The sequence below is a fragment of the Scardinius erythrophthalmus genome (assembly GCF_964197995.2).
Source record: "Scardinius erythrophthalmus genome assembly, chromosome: 10".
Taxonomy (NCBI): domain Eukaryota; kingdom Metazoa; phylum Chordata; class Actinopteri; order Cypriniformes; family Leuciscidae; genus Scardinius; species Scardinius erythrophthalmus.
In genome coordinates, this window is record NC_138230.1 from 41,659,062 (window position 1) to 41,685,155 (window position 26,094).

The 26,094-nt window shown below is 36.7% G+C and overlaps 1 protein-coding gene across 2 annotated transcripts in view; it reads left to right on the plus strand.

Annotated features, from left to right (window-relative positions):
- The window catches only part of kcnq4 (potassium voltage-gated channel subfamily Q member 4), a 56,236-nt gene that overhangs the window by 5,369 nt on the left and 24,773 nt on the right, over positions 1-26,094 (plus strand). The gene's annotated exons all lie outside the window — the stretch shown is intronic.

The window sequence follows — 26,094 nt, forward strand, 5'->3', positions numbered from 1 at the left end:
ATTCTCTATATCAGTGTCACTGTTTCTGAACTCCCTGAAACGCCTCCATTGTAGTCTTGAGTTTTCTTCCAGGAACAAACACGTCACAATATTCCTCAGTTAAATAATTCCCATCCAAGGCATACACAGAATAAAGGGACGGGGCCTGGTTGAGTTAGTTGAAACTCGCAGTTATGGTAAGGGGCGGGACATTTCCCAAACACACTCAAAACGGTTGACCAATCACAACACACTGGTCCAGCCGACCAATCAGAGCACACTGTGCTTTTTAGAAGGAGGGGCTTCATAGAGACAGGAACTAAACAGAGCGTTACTGACAGACTGGGAAGAGAGGAGCTGCAACAATTCGAATATGTGATAAATAAGGTGTTTTTTGAACATTCAAGCATGGAAACCAATTCTAGTAAAGCCTAAAAACAAGGCTATTTAAAGGGTCTCCTTTAATATACAGTACAGGTAAATTTACCAAATTGGACATTTTTACCAGTTCATAATGCCATCTCAATGGCCATTTTTTTTGTTTTTCTTCAGGTTTATACATCAAATAGTACTCTTAATGGTGGGGATGTACTTTCTAGGTGTCAACCTAATGGAAAGTGAATATTTTCCAAAAATATTTTACATTTACAATATTTTTCACTGCATAAATGTGCCTTTATGCATGAAAATATATAGCATCCTTTACATTTCAGGGAGATAGTTGGGGGTCCAAAGCATCAAAAAAGATTGCATAAAAACGTTCTTATACAATATATATCCTGTGACACACAGGTTTGGCTCAACTACTTAAATGCAGAGAAAATGGTGTGTGAAAATTGATAAATTCATACTTTTTTATCTCACTTTCGGTTTTGCCATAGTTACTGCATTTGCTATTAGGGCAGGTTACCTAACAAACAAATGATTATTGTGTGATTTTTATAGGTTTAGGAAAAGATTGTATTGCTCAGAGGTCATCTGCATGTAAGATATCTTGGAACCGGATGCTTTGGAGTGACACAGTAAAAACTTAGATAAGCATTCTTACAATAATTACATTGGCTTTCTTTCCAATGAATGAAATACAGTGAGGAGTTATTAACAGTACCTGGCGTGTCAAGGTTACGACTCTCATGTTTCAGACACCCAGTGTCTGATTCTCTGAGCAGTTTCTATTAGAGCCTGGGCATGTGGGTGATGGAAATTCTGCCAATGTATAGCATTAGTTTCTCAATTTAACCATCCGAGAACTAGATGTTGTCAGATGTGTGATCAACTAAATATTAAATGTCCTTCGGTGCCTTTTAGACAAATCTGTCTATACAGTCTCATGACAAATTCAAGTAAATTGTTGGTAGTGGTTCTTCAGCCGGAATCTCTTAAATGTCTGAATTGTCCTGTGAATGTGTGTTAATGTGAAACTTGTACTGTAGATTAGGGAAATGAAGTGGCACATTGATCATTAAATTGAGACTGCGATTAAGCAAGGGGTGTAATGTCTTGATGGTTTAATTAGCTCTGCTCTGTGAGGCTGCTGGAGGACATGTGTTTCTCTCATGGTACCTTGTTTTTGGCACAACTGTTGTGAAGAGTTGCTCAAAGAGTTCATTCTGATTTCATGGTCAGCACTCTTTCTCTCTCTAAAGCACAGCAGTTCGATTTTTAACACGCCCTCTAAATTAAATACTAGGGAATGACGTGAGATGTTCAAGATTTCGACTAAAGCCTGAGCTGTGGAAAAGTTGTGTGTCTAAAGGATAATTGAGATGGGATGATTGGATTCGCTTTCTAACTGACGTTTGACACTTGGGAGTGTCTTTTATCTTAAAGTTGCCATTATGGAAAGTCATACTCTTAATATGTGAAGAAAAATAAACAAGATATTATGTTAAAGTATATTATATTATATTGTCACTGTCTGTTTTTTTTCTTGAATCATTACTATTGGTCACCCTTTAAGTCTGTATGTGGGTTTATCAAATATTTAGCCAATGAAAAGTAAGTTAGAGCTTGTGACTAAACCTCGTAACTCCATTGGATCCTCAAACTGTCAGTCAAATGGCATAACTCCACCCACCTCTATCATGAATGAAGTGCCAAACACATTGTGGAGCGTCTCTGCTTGTTTGCAATGCAAGGGTAAATAAAGAACTGTTGTTTGAATAAGTACAGCGTTTTCTTTACTCAAGAAACACTATATATATAAAGGCTAATGTTGTATGTATTTGAGGAGCAAAGAAGAGTGTCTTAGTCTAGCACGAGTCACAGCCAATACTGTCTTCAATAGCCTGTGCGAAGCACTTCATATTTTATAACGAGATTTTTACCAAATGACAGAAAAAACTGAGTGTCCACATAGCTACAATAAACCTTATAACCTGTAAGATGATGAAAATGTAATTTGATGCACTTACTGCCTCAGATGCAGTCGTTCTAATGACGGATAAAACACGTATGTCTGACTTTCACTGGTCAAAAACCTCATAACTCCGTTAGCTTGACTTTGGTCAAATGTTAATATTATAATGACACATGCAAGCATCTGACCATATATAAAGCCACAAAAAAGCATTTTTTGGACAGTCTGAAAGAGACATATTATATTATATTATATTATATTATATTATATTATATTATATTATATTATATGATTATTCATTATTATTCAGAAATAATATACCATTATGAATATAACAATGAATATTTCTGTGAATATATATATACAAGGAAAGTTGAAGGTTCGCCAAGCGGGACAACAAGAAGCATATCTTAAAATACAGTAATTGACTTTAGTGTATATATAAAGCTCAAAATATTTAAGTTTTCTAACTATGGCCTGGTTTCACAGACAGGGCTTAGATTAAACCAGGATTAGGCTTTAGTGAAATTAGGATATTTAAGTTGCTCTTTTTTTTTTAAGTACCTAGAAAAAACATTACTGAAGTGCATCAAACATGCATTTTAGTCTGGGACTTGCCTGTGAAACCAGGCATAAATGTGCTATAATCACAAACATTTCTATTAAAATTGGGCTTAGATTAGTTAGAAAATATATGTAATTTGCTCTGTAACATTTCCTGAGGTTGCCAGAGAAAAACAAAGATTCGGTCAAGACTAAAATCACACATTACATCTGTGGAGAACAAGCTAACTTTCCTCAGGGAATACCGAGGGATAAAATGCATTGCTCTGTCCACTCAGTTTGGTGAAAATGGAGCCGTTACAAGCGAGTCAGACAGAGAGGACACCTGCTGCTGCTGCTGCTGCTGAAATTCCTCTGATGTGACAATGAACCATTGCTAGGACACGAGAGGAACCTTTGACACTGTTAGCTCTAGAGCCCGACCGATATATCGGCAGGCCGATATTATCGGCCGATATTAGGCATTTTCAAAACTATCGGTATCGGCATTTATAACGGCCGATAAATAAATATTTCAAAAATAAAATAAAAACGGACGAAACACCCTTCAACCATGTTATGAGTGTTGGCGTTGTATAGTTTGTCCACCAGAGGGCACTCTACACCGTCCCTGTTGGCAACACTCGTGTATAACGCGCCACACATTCTGCAACCTGTTGATCCAGCCAGAGTCGGGCAGAGAGAACCGCGAGTGAGATCAGCGGCGAAGTGTGTTCATGGTGAGTTGGTCACGACTCACGAGGCATACATTGCTTGAATAACAATTAAAAGAACATCCCTATCAGTTCTCTTAACTCAAATAAGGATGACAAAATTCGTGACTCATGTCCAGTTTTGCTGCGGTTAAATAAGCCGTGAGTGAAGCGGAACAACGCGACGTAGGCTATATTCACATAAAATGTTAACACTGCAGTTCACAAAAGTTCATAATGTGCATGTGCTTTAATGCTTTGTCAGTTAAACATTTAATTTTAAATGCTGATGCGCTGTTCTAACGTGTGCGTTTCTCAGCGCGTACATGTGAAGCTCACATGCACTAAAAGCCTTTCTACCAGCGCCTGGATACTGGACTAAGTTATCTTTCGAGTATTATTGTGCTAATACTGTTAAATACACACAAGATTTACATAAACAAAGTCGGTTGTCTAAAGTAAAGGCAAAAATTGAGAGAAAATCTGCTTGTCAAAGGCGTGTACATTAGACGTGTCGTGCTCAGCTCTTAAAGAGACAGTAGCAATTGTAAACACATTGCCGCTTGTCCTTAAAGGGATAGTTCACCCAATAATAAAAATGATCTCATTATTTACAGGCACTCTAATGTTGTTCCAACTGTATTAATTTCCTTCTAATATTTTTCTAATATTAATAGTTTGAAGAATGTGGGTAACCAAACAGTAGCTGGTCCCCATTGACTTCCAAAGGAAAAAAATATACTATGGAAGTCACTGGGGTACATCAACTGTTTGGTTACCCACATTCATCCAAATAACTTATTTTCAACAGAAGAAAAAAACAACTTGAGAGAGTAAATTATGACAATTTGAATTTGTTGTCAATTTCAATGTGAAATTGTTGTTTTTGTTCATCGGCCTTCAAAATCCTTTATCGGTCGGGCTCTAGTACCCATCAAAAGTTTGTACACACCAATTGTAAAGTGTGTCCAAACTTACTATACTATAATACACATAAATAATATTACTACTGTATTATAATATACACATAAATAATATCGGCCGATATATCGGTATCTGGCTTTTTTTTATCGGTATCGGCATCGGCGCCCAAAAATCCATATCGGTCGGGCTCTAGTTAGCTCTACACAAATGCCTGGTAGCCTGTAAAACTTTATGCATGGGACAGGCTTCTTTTTTTATCACTCTTGCACTCGCCCCCAAATTAAGATGTCTTGTCATAGGGTAAACTTACAAGCTATCAGAGTGTTAGAGATGGGGGTCAGAGGTGAACGCGTGTAATGCACATGGGCGGATGCCTGGGACGCAGCTGGAGTTTTAGCAGGCCGAAGCTGACCTTTGGTTGCATCCGTTTTCCATAGCACCACATATAGAAAATCACATGCTGTTTTCAACAGGCCCCGAGCAAACACAAGGACAAAGGTTCTTGAACTGTAAATCGAGTTGTTAAACAGTCTTGAACTGCAGAAGAAAACATGTTCATCCCTCTAACAGCCCCCAAGTCTCACTTCAACTTCACCCTAGAAATGAGGAAATAATCCAATGTTAGATGACTTCCGTTTTATATCAATGGCTTTATGTCTGAATTTGATTTTGTTTTGTATTTTTCATGTAGAGCGTAATAAAACAAAGATGCAATGGTGCAAAAAATACACATAGCCAAAAGAGAAGGAAAACTCGATGCTGAGGGAACCAGAGGGAAAAGTGAACAGGCCTGCATTTTTATCTCCATTAGGATTCAGTATGTTTTGCAGTTTTACCTATTCTTTAACTTCAAGTAGTCAGCCAGAAATAACAGCTTGTCCAGAATTGGTGTCCGGTCCCTCAAAGTGCTGTACGCTTGAGTTTGAATGAGTAAATATATAATAAAAAATTGCGCTCCCTCGGCACAAACGCAGAGCCTCGCACGGTAGAATTGCGTGTGTAAGAAATGCTTTTGTGCTCGTAGTGCTGTTACGCTGTTCAATAATGCATTTTTGTGCTTTTAAAGAAATTACGCAGCAATCATAAATCCGATGGGGATCAGACCCTCCTCTCCCGGGAAGGTCGTTGAATTTTTATTTATTTATTTTCTTCATGGTGGCCGTGACCTTGTCAAGTCTTGCTGCAGTCCAAAGGGGCCACCAAGAGTTTTGGGATACGCAGCATTAAGGATGCCAGATTTGTAGTAAAGGACCTCAGACAAACATATAGTTTGAGAAAGAAAGAAAGTTTGTTCCGTCCACCTCTGGATGACAAGGCAGAGATTTAATGCACTGGCTTTCAAACATGGCGGCAGACACTTTCCCAGTTAGCAGGGTGCTGATGATAAAGTGTGTAGACTTGAGTGATACCTTGAATTGTATTTTTAGTTTCTAGTCAGAGATTTTATTGTTTTCTCAGTGAGATGTTTTAGTGAGATTGTTTTGTTTTTGATTTATCTTGTTTTGTTTTGGAAAATAAGATATGATCCGACTCTCTTCATTTCTACAGGACCTCAGTATTGACCTGTCAGACCCAACTTTGATCTTTTAATTTCTTTAAATAGTTTAGTATTTTCCTCATCGTGCATTTTTACAGTTTCTTTGTGTCCGGATTCCAGTAAATAAATACCAGACTATTACAACATGAGCTTATGAGAGCATGCGTTCAAATCCTCATTATTTATAGATGAGGGATTGAGATGGATGCAACTTTCACAGTACAGTTCCTTTGCACGAATCAGATGAACTACAATCTGGCTAAGATGGATGTTATCCAGACTGGGAGTTAGGCTATTGGAATGAATGCTAGTATTGCTTCAGGACCAATATTTTATATTGTTAAATCATGTGGTGATCCATCACAGTCCCAGAATTGTTTATTGAATATAACTTTTTGCTCAGCATATTCATTTAACCTGCTGGTGACTGCAGTGTTGCTTGTTTCCCATTAGCCAGCTTTATTGGTTAGCGTCAGTGGAGTGTAAATTCTGCCCCATTAAAAACACCCAGTATTTATTTATCACTATCCGTTCCGTAATATGCTCCAGCAGTGTATTATCTCTTTTTCTCACACCACCTTTAATTACGCTCAAGCCTTCTCATGCTCATACTTCTCCATCGCAGCGCCTATATCCACTTACTTGACTAATAAGGTGAATTAGGTGGAAGAAGAAGAAATTACTTTTGAGTCTTTCTGCCGAGTGCTATTGTTGAAGGCACATTTATGATTGATTATGAAGTACTTGTGAGTGGACTATGGCTTCAGGCCTTTGGCCTCAGTCTCAATACTTAGGATGTGATACTTAGGATACTTCCAGGATGGATTTTAAAATTTCTAGTTTTGTTGCAATTTGTTCTGTGTGTTTAGTTAGGTGTTTCACAGTGCCTGTTTGTTTGTTTGTTTGTTTGTTTGTTTGTTTGTTTGTTTGTTTGTTTGTTTGTTTGTTTTTGCTTTGTCATGCTTTGTTGAATTGTTTTGATTTTGTTTTTGATTAGTTTCATTTTGTGTTTTGTCGTGTTTTGTTTCAATTAATTTGATATTGTTTTTAATTTGTTTCATTTTTTGTTTTGTCATGTTTTGTTTCATTTAATTGCTTGTTTTGGTTTCTTTCAGTTAGTTTTGTTTTATTTATTTGTTTTGATGTTTCATCTAGCTTAAGTTTTTGTTTTGGTTTATTTCAATTAAGTGCATTTCATTTTTGTGTTTTGTTGAATCGTTTGTTTTGTTTTGCTTTGCTTTGATTTCAGTTAGTTTAATTTTTTCGTGTTTCATCTAGTTAAATTTGTGTGTGTTTCAATGAGTTGCATATGATTTTTCATGTTTTTTTTTTCTTCAATAGTTTCTTAAGTTTTATTTTTTTTTTCATTTCATCCTCTTACAAAACATTTGACTCCAAGCAAGGCTCTTTATGATGGTGTCGTTATATCCTCAGTCAAGGAGCGTAGGCTGTTGCTCAGCAGATTGAGTTAAATGAGGTGTGTGCAGGGAATGCTCTCTTTATCTGCATTAGTTCACACTGTTTATTAAGGCTTTGAGTGACTTCATTATGTCTCATGCTCAGAGGAACTAAGATTACTGCTCCAATGAAAGATGTGCTTATTTCTCAGTTTAATTTTTTTCCATGAAAAAATGAGATTATCATCACACTAATTAGATTTTATTAGAACAGAGGAGGTGATTATGCAGGAATCACTCTCACAGCCTTTATCCGGTACACACTCAGGAAATGTGAGAGCAAGTTTGTCATTTCCACTCAAAACCAAACGAGGGGAGTTTTGTTCTGAATTATTTGACCTGGCCTCCTTCAGTGAATCCTCCTCCTCCCTCTCACAGTCACTCCTCACATCTTTGGGAGTGTTTGAATGATGAAGCGGGTGCTAAACGGATATCTCATTCAGTAGCCTGCCACATTCTGTACATGGCACTACCGGCTTTACTCGGGTTCCTGATAAATTTAAACCAGGGGAAGGTTCATTGCTAATGTTATGTATGTGTGTGGAGAGAGAGATAGAGAGAGAATGTTTATTTTTATTTTGTGTATCCATGCTATGGCAGCTGATAACGCCCAATTTTTAATGATGACTGACAAACAGACCAAAATTTGACCTCCAGACCAATAATTTGATCTCATAATCCTACAATCGCTAAGTTTGTATATGGTAACATGAAATAACAATGAAAAATTACTTGTTTTCATAATAAAATATAATTATGTTAATTTATACATAAAATACCATTCAAAAGTTTTTGAAAGTAGTCTCTTAGACACACCAAGTCTGCATTTATTTTGTTAAAAATGTAAGGTTACACTTCGTTTCGATAGGCCACTTTAGACATTTTAATAACTATAAGTAACTTTTTAACTACATGTCCACTAGCAGTCATTAGAGTATTAGTAGACTGTCTGCTTAATATCTGCTAACTCTTTATTTTGTTGCTTATACTGACTAGAAGTAACTTTGTTACATCTCAACTTATTCTACTAACCCAAACGGTCTACTAATACTCTAATGAGAGTTAGTTGACATGTAGTTGTACATTTACACTATCGAAATAAAGCATAACCAAATATGTAAAAAATAATAGCAAAACAATATTAGAAATTAAAACAACTGTTTTCTATTTTAATATATTTGAAAATGTAATTTATTCCTGTGATGCAAAGCTGAATTTTCAGGATAATTGCTCCAGTTTATCCTTCAATTTTCTTTCTTCCATCAAACACAAGAGTGCACATCGCTTTTCGCCTTTCAATGAAAAATAGCTCATGCACTACAACTCTCAAATCTTTTTAATGTTAATGCCTGTTCAAATACATGATGTCATGCCAGGTTTAACATCAGTCTTTCATGATGTAAAATTGAATGTGCATTTTGAAACGAAATAAAGATAATAAGTTAAATAGGCGTAAGAGCCGTTGCAGTAAAAGGTAGCGTGATGCGGTGGTTCGTCCTTGTGACAGAGCGCTGTAAAAGAAGTTTTGATGCGGTGTATTCATTTCTCCTTTCGGGGCAGAAATGTTTCCCATGGGACGACCTGTCTCTCCCAGGATGAGGCGCAGCGGGTTTTAAGTTTCCAGGATAATGACGAACAGGAGCTTGGACTGTTTTCCAGCTGATAGTCTAGTGTTCGCACGGTAAATTACAAACGCTTACTCAGGGTTAAGATAGTGTGCATTCTGCAATTTGTTAGTGTTCATTTTCCCAATGAATCACAGTGATTAATTGCCATGTTAATCCAGCAAGTGAATAAATGCCAGTCAAATCACTGCTTGCGCAAAGTCGGCCTTGCTTAACACAGATTTCCTGGAGCGAGTAAATAGTAAAGCAACCATGCGTGACCTCAAAACTCTTTATTTGTGCAACCTTCGTCGTGTTTACCAAGTGAGGAATGCAATAACACTCGAGATTTATTGACGATATTCAGTGTCCATCTGAATCTGAGATTCACAACATCCGTAGAGATCAGACGGTGACCTGCGTTTAAAAGCAGAGAGAGACGGGAAGACCAAAGGCCCAAAAGTGCACAGCCGCCATAGCGTGTAACGTGATCCACGCCAGTGTTGGTTCCACCCCCACCACAATCTGCTGTAATCTCTGTTTATGTAATGTTATTTTTGCCAGGCTAGACTCGGAGTCTGATGTTTCTAGTGCAGGCCTTTGACTGAGGCTTATTTTAAGTGGACGTAACCATCTTGCTGCTGTTTTTACATCCACAGACATGAAAGTGTGAAGTGGCAACATGTTCAGAGCTGTAGTTCATCACCAGAGATTGAGGCATGATAGGGATGCTTCAAATACTTCAGCCTTTAGAACATTGTCTTTTGTTAAGTATAGCCGAGAAACATCTCTAGCATTTGATCCTGCTTTCATAACACCTTTACAGTGAGTGTCTGTCAGTCGCTTGAAGTTTTCATTGTTGAGAGGTTTATGTTGTGGTCCTAGATTTACGTTGGGGGTTAAAATAAGTTTAGCCACTCCTCTTTTACACTGGCATCATCAATTATTCATGTTATTTTCTGGTTTAAGGTTTAACACCTAGTGGTAGATATTGTAACTAACTACCCCATTGGGTTATAAAAGCATCTTTTTCAAGTGACCATTCACAAGCAGCTGAAATAAAATTGTAATATTTATTGCTAATATAAATATTAAAATGTTAATTAATAGTTATATTAAATAAAAATACAAGCGAGGCTGTGAGGGATAGAAGTACAGTGCGTTTAATAAGATGTTGAACTAACTTGATTAAATTAAGGAAAACTTTTCCACGAAAATGAATTACATTTTTTCCAACAAAATCTAATTTGTTTGAAATGATTTATTGTAATCTTGTTGATTGAACTTAAATTAATTTTGTCATTCCTGCTAGATAAAGTTTTGTCAGGTTGAATACATTTAATTTTTGCCCTGTCTAAAACTTTAATCCCTAAACGTACCCTCCTAATGCAGTCCCTTGCAAAGCATGCTGGGAACTACAGATCCACTGCCCAGTTAGTTGTCAACAAAAATGATTCATGTAGTTTTCACACAAATTAATTAAGTAAACTTCAGTTTTAAATATATTAGGTTGATTGAACACAATTAAATTAAGTTGCGACAAAATATTAAACAATCGTGTTACTTTAGCTTATTTTAATTCATTAAATTTAACAAGAGGTAAATAATTTTTTTGAGTGTTTAATTAACATACGTCTTTCTAAAAAAAGTTTCAGTAGAAAAAAACTGATTTGAAAGTTGTCAGTTCGATCCAGAACCCTTATAAAGCGCGTGCCATTGTCTTGTTTAGATCTGCATTAAACTCAGTATGGCGTCGACAAAGGTCTATTGTCTAGGAAAAAGATATAGTGCATTGATCACACTTTTACCTTTTGTGACAACATGCCCCAATTCTGGTGAACTTTGGAGGAATTCAGTGTTCAAAATGAACAAATTTGTTTTCTCCAGCATTGATTTTCCCATTGAAAACTTCCCTTTGTGACAATCTCCCAAATATGTTCGTAGTGTCATATCTGCTGTTATAATTCCTAATTTTTTGCTAAATTCTTTGGTGTTGCTATGGACATGGACTATTATGCTGTGTAATATAATGGTTAGAAATTGAGATTGGAGTAAACAGGGAACCCCTGTGAACCTCCTCCTCGCTGCTGGTTGCCGGTCGGCAGCTGATGTCTCTTGTAAGTCCACTTAAGTGTTGTTAAGGCTCTTTAATTTATAATGGCAGGTTCTATAAACATGTCGGGAAACCTCACCATAGCAACAGGACTAAAACAAATTCATAATATAGAGAGGTATTTATAAGGGCTAGCGTCCCGGCGACTCTCACAAAGTGGCTTCGGGTTCATGTAACTGTTGTGAATGAACATATTAGTGAACTAATAACCACAAACTGTGTTGCTAGTACCAACATCCATTAAAAAAAAAAATACAAAAAAAAAATGCTTTTAGTGAAAAAAAATCTGTGATGTTTTTATTGAATTTCTGAATACCCATTAACCTTTTTGGTCATATTGACTGTATCTTTGCACTCATGCACATTATCTATGAGTTGCAGATAAAGACGCTCACAGTAGTCAACATTTATCATTTCTCCTAATTCAAGTAAATTACAAAATAATGTGAAGATTAACATTATGTTACTCATATGAGGGACTGAGTGTGTTTATATTTATAGGTTTATTCACAAGCAGTTATATAATAAATCAGTGGATTCAATGCAATGCAATGCAATATTATTATGATTATTAGTGTTATTTATTTCTATAAAATAATGAATCAGTTTTTGTTTTGGAATATTGCTCATGTACTTTCCCTGTGTTGTTAGTTATGGATACTGCTGCACTCAGTATACTGTATACTTGGATACGTAACAATGAGGTAACATTTTTACAAGTTATTTATAAGGCCTGACATATCCAAGTAGGTGTGTGTACAGTATGTGTGTGTATGTTTATCCGTGTATGTGTGATACTGTGCACATGTGCATGAATCTACAAAAGCTTCCTAGCGCTCTGCTGGTCTTATCTTGACTCTGTTTCCTACAAGATGTCATATGATGAATGAGAAGAATTCACAGATGATCTTAGTGTGTGTTCTTGTGTTTCTCTCAGACAGTCAGAAGTACAGATCATTCAGAGCAGCATTATCTGAGTTCAGCCTCACTCTTTCTCCATAAACTTGCTTCCTCGTTATAGATATTTTATTAAACTTTTAATTGATAATACTTTTACAAAACAGGAAGTTAAAATGTGTGTTTTTTTCTTAACTGATTGAGAAGTTCTGAACCTTCAGAAACATCCTGCACTATGTAAAAAAAGAAAAAATGGATTTCTGAGTTTTTTTCAACATTTTCTGTAGTAAAACTAATATGTATGTACAGTAGTGACCAAAAAAGTGACGTCTGGAGGGCATGTTTGTTTTTAATGGCCCTACAAGTTTGATTAAACCATCAAAATTTTTGCAAATATTTTATATATTTTTTTATATATTTTAAATATGAAGAAAGAACAAAACACTAAATTTGGTTAAGGTATTTATCTGACCAAATTATTTTGCAAAAAAAAAAAAAGGCAAACTGCAGCTGCAGGTTTTATTTTATATGCATAAACAAAAAGCTCACAGGTAAAAGCATGCATTGACTAAAACATAATCAGTTATTAAAATTTCCCTGGCTCTATTTTGTTTTCGCATGCCTTCATGATTTCTTTGTTTGACAGCCTGGCCAAAAAATATGTCCCATGATTTGGCCTGTTTCATTTCATTTTCACAAATAAAACAAATTACTAGTTAGCAATGTAAGTGTTTATTAATTTGTTTTATTCAAATTAACGTTTCATTCTTACATATGGTTTTAACATTAAACTTTTCAATCTTTGCAAACACCAAAAGACACCAATGCATCATTTATTTGCACTGCAATGCATACTGGGAGTTTGAAAACCCTTATCAAGTTACCAATATAAACTATTGTTCACAAGGTCGGTAAGATTTTTAAGTTTTTGAAAAGTCTCATGCTCATAAAGTCTTTCTATTTTAATATATTATAAAATGTCATTTATTCCTGTGATGCAAAGCTGAATTTTCAGCATCATTACTCCAGTTTTTCACATGATCCTTCAGAAATCATTCTAATATGCAGATTTGCTGCTCAAGAAACATTTCTGATTATCATCAATGTTGAAATCAGTTGTGCTGCTTAATATTATTGTAGAAACCATTATATTTCTTTTTCATGTAATAGAAAGTTCACATTTCAACAACATTTAGAAATAGAAATCATAGAAATCTTTTGTAAGTACCTCTTTAAAAGTATTTATTGTCAATTTAATGCATCCTTGTTGAATAAAACTTGTTTGTTCAGACATCTGTTCGGTTAGATGGGGGGATATTTTTGGCCTAACATGTTTGCCGTCCAAACTGTAACTGTATGAGAGGCAGGTTAAAGCTCAACAGTGATGAGACTTCAGTTCTGGAGTGTCTGTGCTGTGTTTTTGTCAGTTTCAGCAGCGTTGACAAGGTGCTGCACCCTTGATTACACTCTCGCGTGCCACAGCGGGCTTTAGATGAACCAGAAGCTCCATGTTTGAAGTCTTGGTCAAAGATGGTAGCCCGCTGATCTTGTAAATAGTACTGCGGATGATAAGCGTAATGGTGAGATAGCTTTTGGCGTGCTCTATAAACGTCTCTTCGTTGCTGGCAGATGCTCCATCACTTGTCTGTTAATAAGGCTGTCTTCAAAAGGAGCGTTGCACCAGAGGGTCAGAGGGACGGATCTGTGGCATTTCAGCTGAACAGAGACAAGGACTCTCCTCCTATGATCAAGCTTGTGCAACTTTGATCAGATTAATCATTTGATATGATTCAGGGGGTGCTTATTTCTAGAATTTTATTTTAGGGTTTGGACATTTTGCTAACTATAAGTAATTTCCCGACTATATGTCAACTAAGCCTCAGGCCTGTTGGTGGATCTGGCTCAGGAATCGGCAGCCTGACTGTTTGAGTTGATTAATAAAGCATAGTTGATTTGAATTTGTCGCTTCTGGGTCCTCTCTGTTGCAAAACCTTTCAGCAAAGTCATGGGAGTTTATAGTGCCGAGCAGGGACCGGTCCGTCAATTTTTCTCTCTCAAATTAAGCCGATTAAAAAACATGGGGTGATGCGAATTATTCCGGCCCACCCACACTTTTAGAGGCACACCCATCATCCAGTTTTTGCATTTGCCACTGAATAAAAGTAGTATTCATTTCTCCAAACAAACAAACAAAAAGAAACCACAAACCTTTGGATGGTAGTGTGCTTTCATCAGCCACTTTGAAGGTTATACACCAAGTATGTCTGGAATATTTACTATTGTTAGTCCATAAATAGGGAGCTGCATGACTATAGGCTCAGGACGCCATAGAAGTTGTGTGAGTTTGAGGGAGAACAAGAGTGCTGAAGACGATCTTAAGGTACGATTAGTGGTGTAGATGTGAAGAAGGTCAGATAAGTATGAAGGGGCAAGATTATTGAGTGCCTTGTAAGATTTTAAAATCAATACAGTATTTAACCTGGGAGCCAATGCAAGTGTTGTGGTATAGGAGTAATATGTTCAGTTACAGGAGTTCTGCCAAAAAATTGTGCAGCTAAAGTTTGTAGAGAAGCTTCGAAGTATTTGCCGTTTAAAAAAGCGTGACAATAATCAATGTGTGCTGTCACTAAAGCATGAACAAGAATAGCAGTGCTCTTCAGTGAGAGAGCAAGACGAAGTTGTTTAATATCATGGACGTGAAAATATGGAGATCGAGTGACACTGTTTATATGAGCTTCATGTGATAAAGTACTGTCAAAGATGACACACGAACTTTTAACCTGTTTAGACACAGACACTGGAAAATTATCAACGTTTAGATTTAGCCAATTTGTTTTTTTAACCTACAAGAACAATTTCAGTTTTACTGTATTGTTAAAGGGTTAGTTCACCCAAAAATGAAAATTCTGTCAGTAATTCCTCGCCCTTATGTTGTTCCAACCCCGTAAGACTTTCGTTCATCTTCAGAACACAAATAGTCCAAGTGACTCCAGTGGCTCAATCTTAAGTTTATAAAGTGACGAGAATACTTTTTGTGCGCAAAAACAAGCAAAAATAACGACTTTATTCCACTTTTCATTTCCTTCTCTCTGGGCCTCGAGTCTTTTCATGTAGTGTTTAAGCGTAGCGCGTCTGTGTTTCACGTCACCACGTAGGCTCACTATTGGGCGACTCTGGTCATGTGTGATACATGGTGACGTGCAACACAGACGCGCTACGCTATTACACTACGTAAAAAAAACTCGAGGTCCAGAGAGAAGGAAATGAAAAGTGGAATAAAGTCGTTATTTTTGGTTGTTTTTGCGCACAAAAAGTATTCTCGTCGCTTTATAAACTTAAGATTGAGGCACTGGAGTCACTTGGACTATATTAACAATGTCTTTAATACATTTTCTGGGCCAGCAAGTTATAGTGTCCATAAGCCTGCAGGAGGAGTGATCCAGCTCTCAGATTTCATCAAAAATATCTTAATTTGTGTTCTGAAGATGAACGAAGGTCTTACGGGGTTGGAACAACATGAGGGAGAGGAATTACTGACAGAATTTTCATTTTTGGGTGAACTAACCCTTTAAGTTTGAGAAGGTTTGATATAAAGCTTTAATCTCAACTAAGAAATCTGAGAGGATAGATAGAGGAAAAGTAGAAGTTGGTTTGGGGGACAGGTAAAGTTGGGTGGCATCGGCATAGCAATGAGATTGAATCCAAATTTCCTAAAAATATTACCAAGAGGCAGAAGTTAAATAATAAATAAGAGAGGGCCCAAGACGGAGCCCTGCTGAACACCAGTGTTCAGACGTATAACCCTCTCATATTGCATCATTTTGAGCCATTTTCTTGTTTTGAATTAAAGAGAAATATTTCAAACTCATGCATCAAAGGGTGAAAGTTATTACCCGCCAGTCACATAAAGGCTTTGCCGCTGACCACCAATGATGTGTAACCTTTTTCTTTTTCTCACACCCTGGAATTCCTAAACATCTTAATCCAGTAAGTCACAGGTTAAATGTTAAAGCCACTTCTTTCTTTTGTTGTTGTTCAATCCACTGGCCAGTTCCCGTTAATCCCATAATCCACTAAAGGAAATTCCCACTAAATGAACAGAAGTTCTGTCACTTTCAGAAAATTTTGTTGCGGTTTAACTTCTCTAACCGAACAAAGACCTCAACCTGACCGCGCACGTATTAAACAATCATCCATGCTCGGTGCCAAACATGTTTCTCTTAATCAAAAGAAATTTGGTGGTTATTATCCATTCAAAGTAGATTAGAGTATTGAATAAATGCTCAGAAATAAGTGGAAATATTTAGTTCTCTCACAGAACATAGTGTTCATATTGAAATAATATTTTAAATGTATAAATAATGCATAATGCAATCCATTTTTTGACATTATTGGCCTTTTATATTCAGTCTTTTAGAGGTAAAATATGATTTGTATGTTTTAATTGAATCCAACCACATCTCATGACTGTAAAAGAGAGTTGTTTGAATCCTTTTTTAACATTTTCCAAAGAACATCACTGATAAGACATTATCTGACTCTGCTTTCTTAAAGAGGACCTATTATACTTTTTTACATTTTCAGATTTCTTGTAATGTTGAGCATGAAAAAGGTCTGCAAAGTTACAAAGAACAAAGTCACTCCAAAGAGAGTTATTCTTCTTTATATCAGTGTCACTGTTTCTGAACTCCCTGAAACGCTTCCATTGTAGTTTTGAGTTTTATTCCGGGAACAAACACGTCACAATATTCCTCATTTAAATAATTCACGCACAAGACATACGTAAAATAAAGGGGCGGGGCCTGGTTGAGTTAGCTAGTAGTGTGTCGAAACTCTCGGTTATGGTAAGGGGCGGGACATTTCCCAAATATGCTGGAAGTGATTAACCAATCACAACACTCTGATCCAGCTGACCAATCAGAGCACATTGTGCTTTTCAGAAGGAGGGGCTTCATGGAGACAGGAACTAAACCTAGCATTACTGACAGACTGGGAAGAGAGGAGCTGCAACAATGGAGAATATGTGAAAAATAAGGTGTTTTTTGAACATTCAAGCATGAAAACCTTTTCTAGTAGAACCCGAAAACACAATCAAGACTTTGGAAAAGGGTATTATAGGTTTAAGTGTTCATAGTATTTCTGCAAAGACTCTTTTTCTTGTGTGTGATCATGGATATTTGTGAGTATCTGATCAAATAATAATAACATTAAGGAGTAGATTCATCACAGTCATTTCTTGAATCAGAAAGTACCCAGTTTGGAGTGTAATAGATATATGAAGGAAATATACTGTGTGAGGGCTTTTTATTTTGATCATTGGGACGGTTTTAGATTCATTCACTGAACATGAAAGTGTGCAGGTAAGTGGATGTTGCTGAAATATTGCCATTTGGCCGTCCCAGCGCTGCAATAATGACTGGGAGAAAAAGAGGACGCATTTATAAACAAGTCTGATTTAAATCAAAGCTTCTTTTACAGAGCTGTCGGCCACATGCACCGGCTTCTCTGCACCTCATGTGTAAATAAAGGTATTATATTTAGCAAGGGTTTGGGCTTTTAGGAGTGACGTAAGCAGTGCATTGAGCAGTGAAATGTCAGCACATAAATACTGTAAATCTGGCAATGAACTGTGTGCCTGAAAGAGAGCAAGTGGGCAAGTGTGTGTGTGTGTGTGTGTGTGTGTTTGTGTTTTGAAAGCACTGCTTCAAATCTTTTGCAACTGTGCTATTGTGTATATTTGTGTCTAGTTGTGTGAAATTGAATTTGGTGTGTTTCGGCAGTTTTAAAAAAAAAATGCAGTAAAATTTTTAGATTTTCACAAATAAATATTAAAATAGTTAGCTTTTTATCAAGGTTGATTTTAAATGATTATTAACAATGTTATCATTAATATTTCTTATAATTAATTCATTTATTTATTATAATGCTATATGAATTTTAATATTTTGCTGTTATTTATCTTTACTGTTAGATCACCTATGTATCTACACTACCGTTCAAAATTTTGTCAGTAAGATTAAAATGTAATGCTTTTATTCACAAGCATGCATTAAATTGATTGAAAAGTAACAGTAAAGAAAAAAAATTGTATTTCAAATAAATTCAGTTCTTTTGAATCCTGAATATATATATATGTGTGTGTGTGTGTGTGTGTGTGTGTGTGTGTGTGTGTGTGTGTGTGTGTGTGTGTGTGTGTGTGTGTACTTGTTCCAATGTGAAATTGCAGATGTGGTTACATGGACGGATAGAAGTTTATGTGTGTGACATCCCGGATATGGAGAGGAATCTCTAATTGTCTGCTCATGGTAACAGTATTGTCTGTAAATGTCAAGCCTCTCATCATCCTTCAGCCGTCCAATTAACATCTCTCACTGCTCTTCTGCCTTTCCACTCAGCAAGCTCAGCATACTGTATATCCCACTCACAATACTGCGACTCAGTGGCCTGTGATTGTGCCCTTTCAAACCACAGCGTGAATGACAGTCTCCAGATAGCTGAGTGTGTTCAGAAGGCCACAGGGTGACTGTGTGTGTGTGTGTTTGACATGAATGAATAGTGGAAACACACTGATAGATGTCATTTGCAGTTGGCACAACAGTATATCAGTGATCTGATTAAAATGAAGTAATTTATTATCCTATCAGTTACACAAAGACTACAGAAAAGATGATATTCTCACTGCTGAATTTGCACTTAAAACACTACAACAGCATAAAAAAATGATATAATAGCAGTCTGTATGGCATGTTCGTCAGCAGAGGTAAAGAACAACTTTTTTCCGGGCTTGTTCCTTAAAGCTGTCTTGTGGGCTTTTTTATTGTTCTTTTAGTGTTGTTCTTCCTTTTTGTACATTGACATCCTTTGTTCACTGTGAACTGTCAATGTGTGGCAATAGCGACATAAAGGATTGGACTTATGTGTTACTCTAATAAAATAATAGCATACAGGTTTAGACCGATATGAGGATGAATAAATAGTGGCTCTTCATATATGTACATTTTTGGGTGAATTATTGCTTTTAAGCTAACAAAACATAAAATCAAACCAAACAACCTTTAGAAGTTGAGCAATAACCAGCCTTTCCTTTCCAGATCTGAAGTGTCCTTTTAAAAATATTTAAATGACCTTATAATAACCTCATGCCACATGCAGGGCAGATTTTTGCATGATTCAGTTGCTGGAGTCCGTGCTTTCTTCTGGGAAGTGTCTGTGCTCGTTTTCACTTGTATTTCTATTTGTGTTTCTATTTGTGTGATAGGTATCAGTGTTAACCCTGTTTCGCTGACATTAAGTATTTGTGCACTGACTGGTTACTGCAATGGAAGCGTTTTACTTCCCGCTCTGCTCCTGCTTCTTCTTTTTGACGTCTTTCACAACTGTGTACGGTTTATTAAACATTGACTTCCAATTACACTTTACAATTAAATAAATACTGAACTGACATGGCAGCTCTGTCGACTGTGGATAACAGATGTGTAATGGATGTATTGTTTGGTTTTGCTTTGTATTTCCCAGCAGAGCTTGTATTGCCAAACCAGTGTCTCTTCTTGTTATACCTCAGCAAGATGTGTTCCCTCATTAGACAATTTGTATTTCCAATTTTCAATTCTTGGACTGTGAATACAGCCCAATAACCCTCCATATTTTTGCAGTAATAACATCAACTTGTAATATTTCTTTGATTTTATTTTCAGCAAAAGTGTTTTTATTTAAAAAATGAAGGCAGCTGTTTGCAATTCATTGACTTTAACCATTAAATCAAAATGGATCATTCTTGTTTTTTAATATTGCAGAATTTACTATAAATAAATGATTTATCCATGCACATCATTTATTATTTATTTATGTGCATCATAATCTCTAAACAAAATAACTTCCCTATCCTCCTGCAATGACGTCTCTTCTGTTTACTGTATTTAATGGCACGAGGGCGGGGCTACCTGTCACTCACATGAGATCGACCAATAGAAAACCACAACCATCCAATTAGTTCCCTATGAACAAAATCAAGTCCCGCCCTATATTTGTTCTGCCGTTTCTCTCGGATACACATTTCATGTCGACTTTAAATGACTGAACTTAATGTTAATTTTAATGTTAATTTTAATTTGCCGTCATTGGAACAGCTGAAATCAAATCATTTTAATTTAACATCAGTACATCAAGTTTAATAATGTTAAATACATTAATTCAATTGATATTTTATTCATAGATGTTTATTCATTCATTCATTCATTCATTCATTCATAACGTGCATGAACGAATAAAAAAAAAGGAACAGGAAGAAGAAAATCTTATGGCACCTGTCGCTTATTTGTGCACATCAGAAAAAAAATAAAAAAGAGCTGCTTTATAAATGGATCAACCCCAATCCTCACCCCAAACACCAAACATTTTCAGTAATACCTATCTTTACACTTAATTATCATCATTTTAAGCGTGTTTGTCATCATTTTTCTTGTAACATTCCTTATACAAATTCTTAAATTTACAAACACTTTTGCAGCACTTCAGTTCATAGTCCAAGATGTTCTACAGTTTAACTCCGTAAATAGACAAACACATCTGTTTTTGTGTAGTATGTGCAAAAAGAGTTTTAAAATGATATGGCCTTCTATGGCCATCTTCCTCTGATACAAGAGTAAATAAATTTTGTAAAACCATAGGCAGACCTCTCTGCTTAGCTTTCCACATAAAAATCTAAATCTTCAAAAATATTCCATGCAAAGTGTTATTTACAGACAAACACATTATAAAATAACTAATATGCAACTGTATTAATTATTCACACCCCAGTGCATGCTGGGAAGGGGTGAATGGGACTGAACCCGTTTGAAAAATCCATTTAAAATCACAGTTTATCGTAATAGAAAAGCATCTACAATAATCAAGGAAATTGTTGGTATTTTATCAGTTTTATTTGCTGGATGTAAGAATCCATTTAAACAGTGTATTGTGACTTGGGCAGATGTTTAGATGTTCTCTCTTTTGTTCAGGTTACCATACACACCTAATTGCACTATATAAAGCCCTGTGCAGTATCAAGGCATTCATCTTTTTTGCATCTTCAGCCTTCCTTTCCTTTTCTTATATTCCCCACAGACACCACGCAGCATTAACAATGTGGTTGTGTGTACTGGACAAATTTGCAGGCTGTCACAATTCAAGGCACGTGGATATTTATAGAGCTTTCCACTGCTGCCACCTTTGTCCTCTGCTTAGAGGTGCAATCTTGTTCTCTTCTTTCTCTGATTTGCTGTACTATTTGTTTTCTGGATTTTTAAACCATCTACATACTAATTTGTGTGTGTTGTCATGAAGTCTTAGGTGAGTCATTCCCGGAAAACGCACGCTGTTGAAGTTTATACAGTGCTAGAGAGCCACACTGTCTATTTCTGTGTTACAATAATTCACAGAAGTACTGGCATAAAAGTTCGGATATAAACACTGATGTCTACTATATAGATCCAAATAAAGTAAATCCCCTTTTGAATTAGTAACTTGATGCTCCAAATAAAGATTGTATTAATTACAAGTGACTGTTAGAAAAATGTGTCATCGAGTCATTCATTCAAGAGATTTGTTCAAAACGCTGATTCATCCAGTAATAAAACAAGTGAAGTGATTCATTGATTCGAGTGATTCATTGAATCATTCATTCAAACTGATGTAAAATCAGATGATGATGTAGGCGAGATGAGACCCTTATTTCTCAACTGGGATCGTGTAGAGACTTTGAAGCTGCATTGAGACGGACATTTGAACCTTCTTTGAACATTGGTATAGTTGTTGCCACTGAAGTCCATTCTGTGTAGAAAAATCCTGGAATGTTTCCTCAAAAACCTTCATTTCTTTTCGACTGAAGAAAGAAAGACATGGATATCTTGGATGACATTGGGGTGAGTAAATTATCAGCAATTTTTTTTTTAAAAGTGAAAGTAAATTACATATTTTGTTTTCTATTTAAAAAAATAATCATATTTAGTTGTCTTCAGAATCGTGGGAATCTCTATTTTAAAAAAAAAATAATCATGATTCTCAATTTATCCAGAATCATGCAGCTCTAGTGAGTCACATGACCTCTTCCACCTTTTCCAATTCCGAACATTTATCCTTCTTTCACCCTTAGCGTAGCTTAATGTTTAACTCTTTGTGCGTAACTGATACCATCAGCTTGCTGTGATTGAATTAGGGTCAGAGATGTGCAGATGTTTTGTGGCATACAGTCTACAGAGTCCAGCTCAGCAATGTGTAAATCCCTCACTATTCATCATCCCCTTCTGTTTACCCACATGGCCCATATCTATGTCCTCATGCTTTCATCTCGCTGGAGCCTTTATGGCACATTAACAGTCCAAGTGATGAATAAGTGAAGATTTAGTCTAATGAGGACCACAGCAGGTTCCTGTACAGCATACTTCATCTTCATGTATTGAAGAGAATGAGAAGAACGAAGCAGGTCATGCATCATTATTGCAAGGTTCATTTCATAACCCACATTCAATTTTGTGAAACTATAATAGATGTTACTTTAAAGACATTAAGTCTTCTAAGATTTACCTGTGACTTATATTTCCTTGTGCCAAACCTGGATGGATACATTGTTTGGATCCTGTATAAAATGTCTGTTGCTGGGAAAATTGGTGGTTATAGTGGGAAGCTCTGGAATTTAAAAGAAAAAATATTCAAATCTGTCATCATTTACTCATTTTTGGCCCTATTTTAACGATCTGAAATGCAAGTATCAAGCGCGAAACGCAAGTAACTTTGTGGGCGGGTCTCGGGCGCTGTTGCTATTATACCGGCTTGATAAATGACTCTTGTGCCCGACGCATATCTAAAATGGGTTGGTCTGGAGTAGCTTCATTATTCATAGGTGTGGTTTGGGCGTAACGTGAAATAAACCAATCAGAGCGACATCTCACATTCCCTTTAAGAGCAGACGCGCTTGTTCCATGGCGGATTGCTATTATAACGGCGGATTTGCCAGGAGCGGTTCACAGCCGAGGAGACCGACGTTCTCGTCAGGGCCGTAAAACACAGAGAAGTGATGTTGGGGATGGAGAAACCCACCCAAATTAGATTCGGTTAAACAGGCGTATAAAAATTTGGGTAAATGTGTAAGCTAGATTTATGCCTATTTTTTCACATCTTCATGGACACAACAATGATTTCCCTCGTGTGTTAATATTTTTCCTTGTAATAATGTATGGTTTTCTAAAAATGAAAACTGCTGCGTCTGAGTAGATGAGAGAAGCAAAGTGTATGCGCGTTGTGCACACGCTACATTGATTATGGCCAGCATGCGCCCTTAAAATAGCACATGAATAACATGCGCAACGCGCCACTGACTTTAGACTAGGTTTCTACTGGTTTGTGGCGGAATTGTTTTCTGAAACTGCAAAATAGCACCAGGGAACGTTTACGCTGGAACACGCCTCCTCTTTTCGCAAGTTCATTTCCTAGTTTACCGACGTGCGTCTGTGGAGGGAAAACTCCGCTGTGCGCGGGTGCAAAATAGGAATGATACATGCGTCTGTGTACAAAGTCAATTGCGCTGGGTGCAAGATAGGGCACTATATGTGTATGATCTTTTTCGACAAGCAGATCTAGTCGGACAAGACCATTTACATTAACATTGCCATGTTCAATAACATATTAAAACTATCACTGTCATGATTAAACTGACATTTATCAACATAGCAATAAGTACTTGCTATAAAAAGAGAGTATAAGTATTTGGCTAGTACTGGGCTGTGTGTAGTGTTTTATTTTCTTTGGTTTGAACTGAAAATAAAGTGTCTGTTGTTTTTTTAACTGCTTTCTTCTTTTTTTGTGTGTGTGTTTACAAGGTCCATTTGTTGTCTGTGCATTTGTTGGTTTCACAAGGTTATATATGATAAGCTTTTCTCCCCAAAATTCAACCTGGATCAATTGTCAACGCAGGCTGTTACATCAGAGAACGGTATCGACATGGTTTACAGCCAAATCATGTGCTTACCAGGAAATACACTCGTGGCACCGCATTGTTTTCACCTCGTGAGACTGTCATTTTTGCTGATTTGAGGATTTGATTTCTGCTTTTGGCAGATTGACTTTGTGCTTGGAGGTTGGGTTCAGAACTTGCTTCTCAGCTGAAATGCTAGCCGCACATGGTCTTTGCATGCACTACTGTATCTTTTTTTACTGCGTTCATCGTTTTTTTTTATGGAAATCTATTGGGGGACGCTAAGCAGTGTCTGGGTTTCAGTGTGGGTTTTTTTTATGTTTGTTTAATGAGGGATCATTTTACCTACAGTACATAAGTTTGGCTCTAATCAGTCATACTCAGCAGAAACGGCACAGGGATTAAATGACCTTTTAGTCGTCTGAGGTTTTCCAAAATATTATTTATGCATAAAGAATGTTAGAAGAGCACATTTAAAACTAATTGACTAAAATCTTCAGATCAATGCCTTAATAGATCCCATAATCTGTGATATTTTTATAAAGCCTGTCAATCTATTCAAAAATGTATTCAAATGAGCTACATGAGTTAATTACAAGGTTAATTGTCCAGATGAACTGCATATCTATCTATCTATCTATCTATCTATCTATCTATCTATCTATCTATCTATCCATCTATCCATCTATCCATCTATCCATCTATCCATCTATCCATCTATCCATCTATCCATCTATCCATCTATCCATCTATCCATCTATCCATCTATCTATCTATCTATCTATCTATCTATCTATCTATCTATCTATCTATCTATCTATCTATATCCTATATAGATATAATATATATAATATAATATATAATTTGATCTTGTTTGCTTAAGGTCATACTTTTTTCTAGCACTTTGGACCCAGCTAACTTCAATTCTTGTGTACCAGAGACTGCAGACTTTCAGAAACCGTTTAAACGTAAAACTTTGGAAAATGCCTCCAGAAACCAAGTCCATTAAATGCGTTCGAAAAGTGTTTGTGCATGTTAAATAAGCACTAAAATCCATGTATTATTAATCCTGTTTGTTACTTTAAACCACAGGTGTTTCCACTCACCCATGATTTGTAAAATAGATTTGTTTTCCCCCATCCTACACACGAAGGCATGGATTACAGCTTCATCCGGGGCTTCTTTGCTGATGTTTTGTTTCTTGACACATTCTTTGGGATGGTAAACACATAGAAAACTTTGGGAAGTGTATTATTATCCTTGGCCTTTTCTAGGTGTGTCCAGCCTCTTCTGATGTCAGGTGCTAACCCTCTAACAGTAATGTATTTTGAGGGAGACGTTAACTGGTCGTCACCTATCTTTGTCTCCTTCCTCTTTTCTGAGTGAATAAGTGAACATCCGCTCATTACGATCTGTCAGACTCATAACATTTTTCACTCCTTAGAGTGTGTGCTATTAGCATCTACCCCGTTTATATCAATAACTGACTGTGAGAAAGCCTCAGGAGTTGTATTTCAAACGTCCTTAAGGGCCTCATTAAGCAACAAGGTTCTGTTGTTGTGACTATTTGGATCATCTCACATTTCCTCACAACCCTGAAGAAGGACACTGTTGCTCTTAACCGTCTCATTATGGCCAAGAGCACAGCTGAACAATTTCACACCGTCCTCCTGCAGTTAGATTGCAAAACTGAGACGTAATGCGAGGGAGGGACGGTCCAAGCCAGCGGGCCAGATGTGTCGGGTTTGGGTCCTTGTGGGATTTGGCATCTTCCCCAGCAGCAGCTGCTCGCACGGAGCCGATCGGACTCCAACAACTTCCCTGAGAACCGCGGGGCGAATCCAGCTTTTGTTTTGCGGCGCTTCAGCTGGGAGAACCTGGAACGATCCTGATTCCCCAGTTCTTACAAAAGGGCCCCTTTTCCCAAAGATTCTTGAGTGCTCCCGAGAAATGGCAGGAAGTAGGGATGTAATCTCTGCTTTTATACACTCCATTTTGAGTGGGCATGCTGGGCTTTTTCC